The sequence below is a fragment of the Moschus berezovskii genome, chromosome 11, assembly GCF_049115385.1.
Source record: "Moschus berezovskii isolate FMDL1 chromosome 11, NW_MosBer_1.0, whole genome shotgun sequence".
Taxonomy (NCBI): domain Eukaryota; kingdom Metazoa; phylum Chordata; class Mammalia; order Artiodactyla; family Moschidae; genus Moschus; species Moschus berezovskii.
In genome coordinates this window covers 104,319,047-104,329,162 of record NC_142470.1, presented here as the reverse complement: position 1 = coordinate 104,329,162, position 10,116 = coordinate 104,319,047, and the positions used below count along the sequence as shown (strand labels likewise).

General features: G+C 40.2%; 1 non-coding gene across 1 annotated transcript; it reads right to left on the bottom strand.

Moving 5' to 3' along the window:
• Positions 1–9,367: 9,367 nt before the first annotated feature.
• LOC129540161 (U6 spliceosomal RNA) lies at positions 9,368–9,474 on the bottom strand. Its single transcript, XR_008682612.2, has one exon. It is a non-coding gene; the product is annotated as a U6 spliceosomal RNA (small nuclear RNA).
• Positions 9,475–10,116: the final 642 nt, after the last annotated feature.

Sequence of the window (10,116 nt, the reverse complement as noted above, 5' to 3'; positions counted from 1 at the left end):
TAGGTTTTTCTAAAATTATTTATATCCCTTACCTTTCTCTTCTGTCTCATTTCATTCCTATGTGTGAGGGTATGTGCTTAGTTGCTCAGTTGTGTCCAACTCTTTGTGACCCTACGGACTGTAGCCCATCAGGTTCTTCTATCCATGGGATTTTTCAGGCAAGAATACTGGAGTGGGTTGCCATTTCCTCCTCCAGGGGATTTTCCTGACCCAGGGATGAACCTATGTCTCCTTTGTCTCCTGCATTGCAGGCAGATTCTTTACCCACTGAACCATCAGGGAAGCCCCATTTCATTCCTAAATTCCCCAGTATCTGGCTTCTGTCCCAATCACAATGGTGACAATACAAAATGGGGTTTTACACTTAGGAGTTCGATTGCTGAGTCATATGGTATTTCTGTTTAACTCTTTGAGGAACCCAGAAAGTGTTTCCCATGACAGTTATACCATTTTACGTTTCACTGTTGAGTTACAAGGGTTTCACTCTGTATCTATCCCAGCACCTGTTCTCTTTGAATTTTAATTAGTCATTCTAGTGGGTAATGAAGTGGTATCTCATTGCAATTTTGATTTGCATTTCCCTGATGACTCATGATGGTGAACATTTAATCTGCTTGTTGACTATTTGTATATCTTTTTTGAGGAAATATCTATTCAAGTCCTTTGCCAATTTTTAGATGGTTTGGCTCTTTAAAAAAAATTTACTTGACTATGCCCGGTCTTTGCTGCTTCACAAGGGATATTTAGTTATGACATGGAAACTCTTAGTTGCCGCATGAGGGATCTAGTTCCCTCATCAGGAACTGGATCTGAGTCCCCTGTATTGGGAGTGCAGAGTCTTAGCCACTGGACCACCAGGAACCTCCCTGCCTTTTTGTTGTTGAGTTGTAATTTCATGTGAATTTGAACCGGTCTTTCCATTTTTGCAAAAAATGCCATTGGAATTTTCATAGGCATTGTATTGAATCTCTAGATTGCTTTTGATACTATTGCTGTCTTAACGATATTGTGTAACTCATGAACCTGAGATATACTTGAATTTTTAAAATAAATATTAATTTACTTCAGTGATGTGTAGTTTTCAGTGTACAGGTACTTCATTTCCTTGGATAAATTTATTTCTGATATTTCATTCTTTGGATGCTATTGTGTGTGTGTGCTTGCTCAGTTGTGTCCTATTCTTTGCAACCTCATGGACTGTAGCCTGCCAGGCTCCTCTGTCCATGGAATTCTCCAGGCCAGAATCCTGGAGTGGGTTGCCATTTCTTACTACAGGGGATCTTTCCGACCTGGGAATCAAACCCATCTCTCATGCGTCTTCTGCATTGGCAGGTGGATTCTTTACCACTGCACCACCTGGGAAGCCCCAGATTCTATTGTAAATGGCATTATTTTCTCAATTGTTTTGCTGCTTGTTCCTTGCTAGTGTATTATCAACAGAAAACTTATCTTGTGTGTTCATTTTGTACACTGCACCTTTGTAGTGTGTAAACTGAAATTTGTTCATTCTGGTAGTAAGTTTTTTTTTCTGCGTGTTCTTTTGGATTTTCCATTTACAGGAGCATATCATCTGCAAGAAGAGGTAGACTGATTCTTCCTCTCCAATTTGGATGCCTTTCCTTTTTCTTACTAAATTGCTCTGGCAAGAACTTCCAGTACAGTGTTGAATACCAGTGATGAAAGTGGGCTTCCTTGTCTTGTTCCTGCTCTAAAGGAACTGTTACTGAATATGAAGTTAGCTTTGTGGTTTACATGAATCACAATGAGGAAGTTCTCTTCTATTCCTAGTTTTCTGAGTGTTATTATCCTGCAAGGATGTTAGATATTTTCAAAAGCTTTTTCTGCATCTGCGATGATGATTATGTGGGTTTTTCCTTGGTTTTATTATCGTAGTGTATTACATTGATTTTTCTTATTTTGAACCATCCTTGCATCCTGGAATAAATCCTATTTGGTCATAGTGTATGACCCTTTTGATATGTTGTCTGATTCCATGTGCTAGTATTTAATGAGGATTTTGCAACTATAAGTGATACTGATCTACAGCTTTCCGTTCTTTGGGTACCTTTCTATGGCTTTGGTATTAGGGTAATATGACCTCATAGAATACATAAGAAATTGCTTCCTATTCTCTTTTTTGGAAGAGTTTGAAGGACTAGTGTTACTTATTTAGACATTTGGTGGAATTCACCAGTGAAGCCATATGGTCTCGGATTTTCTTTCCTGGGCGGCTTCTTCTTCTCTTTTAAAGACTAAATCAACCTCTTTATTCAGTATAGATCTTTCAGATTTTCTATTCCTTCTTGAGTCAATTTTAGTAAGTTGTGCATTTTCTAAGAATTTGTCTATTTCTTCCAGGTTATCTACTTTAGTATACAGTTGTCCATAACATTCTTTTATAATCTTTTCTAATTCCGTAAGGTCAATAGTAACATCCCAGTTTCATTTCTGATATTAGTTGTTTGCATGTTTTCTCTTTCTTAATCTAGCTAACAGTTTGCCATATTGGCTAACAGTCTCAAAGAACCACTTTTGGTATCACCAATTATAATTTTTAAAAATTTCTATTTCATTTGTCTCTGCTTTAATCTTTATTAGTTCCTTCTGCTATATTTGGATTTAGCTTGTCTTTCGGTCTTCCTTAAGGTACAAAGGTAGCTTATTGAGATTTTCCCTTTTTTAAAAATATATATTTTAAAGAGCTGTTTTCAGTTCAGTTCAGTTGCTTAGTCGTGTCCAGCTCTTTGCGACCCCATGGACTGCAGCACACTGGGATTCCTTGTCCATCACTAACTCCCAGAGCTTGCTCAAACTCATATCCATCTAGTCGGTGATGCCAACCAACCATCTCATCCTCTGCCATCCCCTTCTCCTCCGCCTTCAATCTTTCCCAGCATAAGGGTCTTTTCCAATGATTCATTTCTTCACATTAGGTGGCCAAAGTATTGAAGCTTCAGCATCAATCCTTCCAATGAATACTCAGGACTGATTTCCTTTAGGATTGACTGGTTTGATCTCCTTGCGGTCCAAGGGACTCTCAAGAATCTTCTCCAGCACCACAGTTCAGAAGCATCATTCTTCGGCACTCAGCTTTCTTTATGGTCCAACTCTCACATCCATACATGACCACTGGAAAAACCATAGCTTTTGCTGTTTTAGGTTCACAGGAAAATTGAGTGCAAAGTGCAGAGATTTATCATATATTAAATGCTCCCACTCATGCATGGTCTCCCCCATTCTCAACATTCCCAACCAGAGTGGCACACTTGTGACAACTGATCACCTACCTACCTTGATGCAGCACTATCACTCAAAGTCCTTAGTTTAGGATTCACTCTTATTGTTCCTCTGTTTTGGATGTGGACAAATGTATAATGTAAACATGTATAATGACATGTATCTGCTACTACAGTATGATTCAGAGTACAGATGTCTCTGACCTGTGATGATTCAGCTTAAAAGATATTTTGACTTTATAATGGTGTGAATGCAAATAAGCATTCAGTAGGAACTGAACTTTGAATTCTGACCTTTTCCTGGCCGAGTGCCCTGTTGGACAGAACTCTGGCATGCCAGGCAGCAGCAGGGAGCCACAGCTCCAGTTAGCACATGATTCCCAGGGTAAACAACTGACACAATTATAACCATCTGTACTGAAACTGCAATACTTTGGTCACCTCATGCGACAAGTTGACTCACTGTAAAAGACTCTGATGCTGGGAAAGGTTGGGGGCGGGAGGAGAAGGGGACAACGGAGAATGAGATGGCTGGATGGCATCACCGACTCTGTGGACATGAGTTTGAGTGTACTTCAGGAGTTGGTGATGGACAGGGGGGCCTGGCGTGCTGTGATTCATGGGGTCGCGGAGAGTCGGACACGACTGAGCGACTGAACTGAACTGAACTGTACCTAGACAACCATCCTGGGTTTTTTCTCACTTCCAGTACAGTATTTAAACTACATGAACTAGCCAACACTTTATGCAACAGGCTTTGTGTTGCATGATTTTGCCCAACCGAAAACTAATGTGTGCCCTAAGCACATTTAAGGTAGGCTAGGCTAACCTATGGTGTTTAGATAGGTTCAGTTCAATTCACTTCAGTTAAGTCGCTCAGTCGTGTCCGACTCTCCGCGACCCCATGAATCACAGCACGCCAGGCCTCCCTGTCCATCACCAACTCCCGGAGTTCACTCAAACTCATGTCCACAGAGTTGGTGATGCCATCCAGCCATCTCATTCTCCGTCGTCCCCTTCTCCTCCCGCCCCCAACCTTTCCCAGCATCAGAGTCTTTTCCAGTGAGTCAACTCGTTGCATGAGGTGGCCAAAGTATTGAAGTTTCAGCTTTAGCATCAGTCCCTCCAATGAACACCCAGGATTGATCTCCTTTAGAATGGACTGGTTGGATCTCCTTGCAGTATAAGGGACTCTCAAGAGTCTTCTCCAACACCACAGTTCAAAAGCATCGATTCTTCGGCGATCAGCTTTCTTCACAGTCCAACTCTCACATCCATACATGACCACGGGAAAAACCATTGCCTTGACTAGACGGACCTTGGTTGGCAAAGTAATGTCTCTGCTTTTCAATATACTATCAAGGTTGGTCATAACTTTCCTTCCAAGGAGCAAGCGTCTTTTAATTTCATGGCTGCAATCAGCATCTGCAGTGATTTTGGAGCCCAAAAAAATAAAGTCTGACACTGTTTCCACTGTTTTTCCATCTATTTCCCATGAAGTGATGGGACCAGATGCCATGATCTTAGTTTTCTGAATGTTGAGCTTCAAGCCAACCTTTTCACTCTCCTCTTTCACTTTCATCAAGAGGCTTTTTAGTTCCTCTTCACTTTCTGCCATAAGGGTAGTGTCATCTGCATATCTGAGGTTATTGATATTTCTCTTAGCAATCTTGATTCCAGCTTGTGCTTCTTCCAGCCCAGCGTTCCTCATGATGTACTCTGCATAGAAGTTAAATAAGCAGGGTGACAATATACAACCTTGACGTACACCTTTTCCTATTTGGAACCAGTCTGTTGTTCCATGTCCAGTTCTAACTGTTGCTTCCTGACCTGCATACAGGTTTCTCAAAAGGCAGGTCAGGTGGTCTGGTATTCCCATCTCTTTCAGAATGTTCCACAGTTTATTGTGTTCATGTATTAAATGCATTTTTAAGTTATGGTATCTTCAATTTATGGTGAGTTTATCAGGCTGTAACCCTGTCATGAAGTCCAGAAAGATCTGTAGTTTCACTGCCCTAAAAATCCTATGTGCTTCAGCTTTTCATACCTCACTCTACTTTAACCCCCTGGCAACCACTCATCTTTTCACTGCCCCCAATATTTTTTTAAGATTTATTTTTGGCTGCACTGGGTCTTCCTTGCTGCATGCAGACCTTCTCTAGTTGCAGTGAGCAGGGGCTACTGTTTTTGCAGTGCACAGACTCTAGGGTGTGTGGGCTTCAATTGTTATAGCACACAAGCTCAGTACTTGTTGTTTGCAGGCTCTAGAGTGCTGGTTCAGTACTTGCGGTACATAGGCTGAGCTGCTCCACTGTGTATGGGATTGTATTGGACCAGGGATTGAACCTGAGTCTCCTGGCAGGTGGATTTTTAACCACTGGACTAGCAGGAAAGTCCACTGCCTCCAATATTACCGTTCCTAGAAATATCATATAGTTGAAACCATACAGTATGTAAGCTCTCAGATTGGTATCTTTCACTTTGTACCATGCCTTTAAGTTTCCTCCATGTCTTTTCAAGTCTTAATAGCTCATTTATGTTGAACACTGGATACTATTCCATTGTCTGAATGTACCACAGTTTATCCATTCATCTACTGAGACATCTTGGTTGCTACCAAGTTTAGCAATTATGAATAAAGCTGTTGTAGGCATTCATGTATAGGTTTTTGTGTAGAAATACATTTTCAACTTATTTAGGTAAATATCAGGAGTGCAATTTCTGGATCATCTGGTAAGAGTGTTTTGTAAGTAAGAAACTGCCAATCTGTCTTCCAAGGTGGCTGTACCATTATTACCAGCAATGAATGAGAGTTCCTCTTGCTCTGCACCCACACCAGCATTTGGTGTGGTTTGCGTTTTTGGTCATTCTAATAGGTATGTAGTGGTGTCTCATGTTTTAACTTGCATTTTCCTAATGACATACAATGTGGGGCGTATTTTCATGTGCTTCTTTATCTTCTGCATATCTTCTTGGGTGAAGTGTCTGTTCAGGTGTTTGGCCCATCCTTTGAGTTGTTTTCTTATGGGTTGTTGTCTTGTTAAGTTTTAAGAGTTCTTTTTATATTTAAGGAGTCTCTTATTGTCTTTTGCAAATATTTCCTCTCAGTGTATGACCTGTCTTCCCATTTTCTTCACGTCTGTTTTCACAGAGCACAAATTTTTATTTAATAAAGTCCATCTTAGCTATTCTTTCCTTCAGGGATTGTGCCTAAGAAGTCATCACCATACATACCCAAGATCATCTAGGTTTTCTCCTAGGTTATCTGCTAGGAATTTTAGTTTTGTGCTTTTACATTTAGTTCTAAAATCTATTTTGAGTTAATGTTTGTGAATGGCATAAAATTTGTCTGAATTCTTTTTTGGGAGGAGGGCATGTGAAAGTCTAGCTGTTGTAGCACCATTGTTGAAAAGGATATCTTTGCTTGCCTGTGCTTTTCTGTCAAAGATCAGCTGACTATACATAAAATACGGGTTTGTATCTGGGCTCTCTATTCTATTCCATTGATTTGTCCATTCTTCTGCCAACACCACAGTGTCATTGCTGTTGTTGTCATGTCCAACTCTTTGCGACTCCATGGACTGCAGCATTCCAGGCTTCCCTGTCCTTTACTAACTCCTGGTGTTTGCACAAACTAATGTCCAATGAGTTGGTGATGCCATCCAACCATCTCATCCTTTGTCACCCACTTCTCTTCCTGCCCTCAATCTTTCCCTGCATTAGGGTCTTTTCCAAGGAGTCAGCTCTTTGCATCAGGCCAAGTATTGGAGCTTCATCATCAGTCCTTCCAATGAGCATTCAGGGTTGATTTTCTTTAGGATTGACTTGTTTGATCTCCTTGCTATCCAAGCAACTCTCAAGTTTTCTCCAGCAACACAGTTCGAAAGCATCTATTCAGTGCTCAGCCTTCTTTATGGCCCAACTCTCATATCCATACACTGCTACTGGAAAACCCATCGCTTTCACTATACAGATCTTTTCCAGCAACGTAATGTCTCTGCTTTCAATATTCTGTCTATGTTGGTCATAACTTTTCTTCCAAGGAGTACGCATCTTTTAATTTCATGGATGTATTATCATATCTTTTTTTGTGTGTGAAATTTGAAGAAAATATGTCCTTTCATTAAAACTGTATCACATTAATTTCCTGTGTTTTTTTTTGCAACATATTATTTCTTTATATTCTCAGAACTGGATTAGAAGGGTCAAGCATCAAATGCTTTTTAAAAATCATTAAGGTAATAAAATTTCTAGACTTCTAGCAGTAATACCAGATGCCAAAATACACAGAAGTATATCAAAGTTCTGAGTGAATATAAATTAGAAATCTAGCATTCTATTCATCCTAAGTCAAACAAGTGGAATCACAATGCCATAAAATTTTTACCTAGGCAAAAATTCTTAAGTTTTCTAAAATACATATTACATTATCAGTTCAGTTCAGTTGCTCAGTCATGTCCAGCTCTCTGCAACCCCATGGACTGCAGCATGCCAGGCTTCCCTGACCATGATCAATTCCCAGAGCTTGCTCAAACTCATGTCCATCAAGTCAGTGATGCCATCCAACCATCTCATCCACTGTCATCCTCTTCTCCTCCTGCCTTCAATCTTTCCCAGCATCAGGGTCTTTTCCAATGAGTCAGCCCTTTGCATCAGGTGGCCAAAGTATTGGAGCTTCAGCATTAGTCCTTCCAATGAATATTCAAGATTGATTTCCTTTAGGATTGACTGGTTTGATCTCCTTGCAGTCCAAGGGATTCTCAAGAGTCTTCTCCAACACCATGGTTCAAAAGCACCAATTTTTTGGTGCTCAGCTTTCTTCGGGAGAAGGCAATGGCAACCCACTCCAGTACTCTTGCCTGGGAAATCCCATGGTTGGAGGAGCCTGGTAGGCTACAGTCCAGGCTAAGAGTCAGACACGACTGAGCGACTTCACTTTCACTTTCATGCACTGGAGAAGGAAATGGCAACCCACTCCACTGTTCTTGCCTGCAGAATCCCAGGGATGGGAGCCTGGTAGGCTGCCATCTATGTGGTCGCACAGAGTCGGAAACAACTGACTGGACTTAGCAGCAGCAGCAGGTTTCTTTATGGTCCAACATTCACATACACATGCCTACTGGAGAAACCATAGCTTTGACTGTATGAACCTTTGTTGGCAGAGTAATGTCTCTTTTAATATGCTGTCTAGGTTGGTCATGGGCTTCCCTTGTGACTCAGCTGGTAAAGAATCTGCCTGCAATGCAGGAGACCTGGGTTTGATCCCTGGGTTGGGAAGATTCCCCGGGAGAAGGGAAAAGATACCCACTCCAGTATTCTGGCCTGGAGAATTCCATGGACTGTATAGTTCATGGGGTCACAAAGTCGGACACGATTGAGCGACTTTCACTTTAGGTTTGCCATAGCTTTTCTCCCAGGGAGCAAGCGTCTTTTAATTTCATGGCTGCAGTCACCATCTGCAGTGACTGTGGAAACCAAGAAAATAACGTTTGTCATTGTTCCCTCATGTATTTGCCATATTACATTATACCTCCTATATATGTGTATAGAAAAGCTCTTCTACGTTTGATAAATAACAAGAAAAAAAAGGTGGAGAAATTGGAAAACAAACCAAATGAAGTGAGAACACTGAATATGGAATAGAAGTGAAACAAACTAGATTTACCAGAATTATGTTGGAATTTTTTGAAAAATATAAATGCCCAGGTATTGCTTTTTTTCTCCAAAGTTCCAGATGTGTTTCTAATTTGCACTCATGTTTAAAAAATAGTGCTTTTAAAAGGTATGATAAAAAGATATGATGATCTTTTATCATTAAATCTTAAAGTTGGGTAATGTCAGTCTTCCAACTTTGTTGTTCTCCTTCCATACTGTGTTGGCTGTTATGAGCTTCTTTCTTTTCCATATAAACTTGAGAATTAGTTTGTCAGTATCCATAAAATAAGTTTCACGGAGTTTGACTGGGATTGTGTTGAATCTATGAATTAAATTTCAGTTCAGTTCAGTCGCTCAGTCGTGTCCGACTCTCCGCGACCCCGTGAATCACAGCACACCAGGCCTCCCTGTCCATCACCAACTCCCGGACTTCACTCAAACTCATGTCCACAGAGTCGGTGATGCCATCCAGCCATAAAAATATGGAACACTTCACGAATTTGCGTGTCATCCTTGTGCAGGGGCCATGCTAATCTTCTCTGTATCGTTCCAATTTTAGTATATGTGCTGCCGAAGCGAGCACATGAATTAAATTTATGAACCTGTAAATCAAGTTGAATGTAATAATTAACTGACACCTTGAGTCACCCTATCCCTGAACATGGACTGTATCTCCATTTATTTAATACCTTTCATCCGTTTTGTTGTTTCCCCTCAAGTCTTATACATATCTTATGTCCACTTCATTTACTGCTAATGTAAATGGTAACATCTTTTAATTTCAAATTTCAGTTGTTCATTGCTGCTGGTATAGGAAGACAGTAGACTTTTGTATTCTGCAACTTTGCTGTATCTTTCATTAGTTCCAGGAGGGTTGTTTGCTTGTTTTTGTAAATTCTGCTGGACTTTCTATTAATACATAATCATGTCATCTACAAGCTAACACAAGTTTACTTCTTCCTTTTCAACCTGCACATGTATTTTTTCTTTCCTTTTTATATTAGCTAAGACTTCCAGTATGATACTGAAAAGCAGAGATGAGCTGGGAAAGACATTTTGCCTGTGTATGATCTTAATGGGAAAACCTCAAATTTCTTCCATTAGATGTGATATTAGTTGTAGGTTTTTGTAGATATTTTTTAAAAATCAGGTTGAGGAAATCCCCTTCTATTGTTTACTGAGTTTTTAATCATGAATGGTATTGGATTTTGTCAAATGCTTTTTC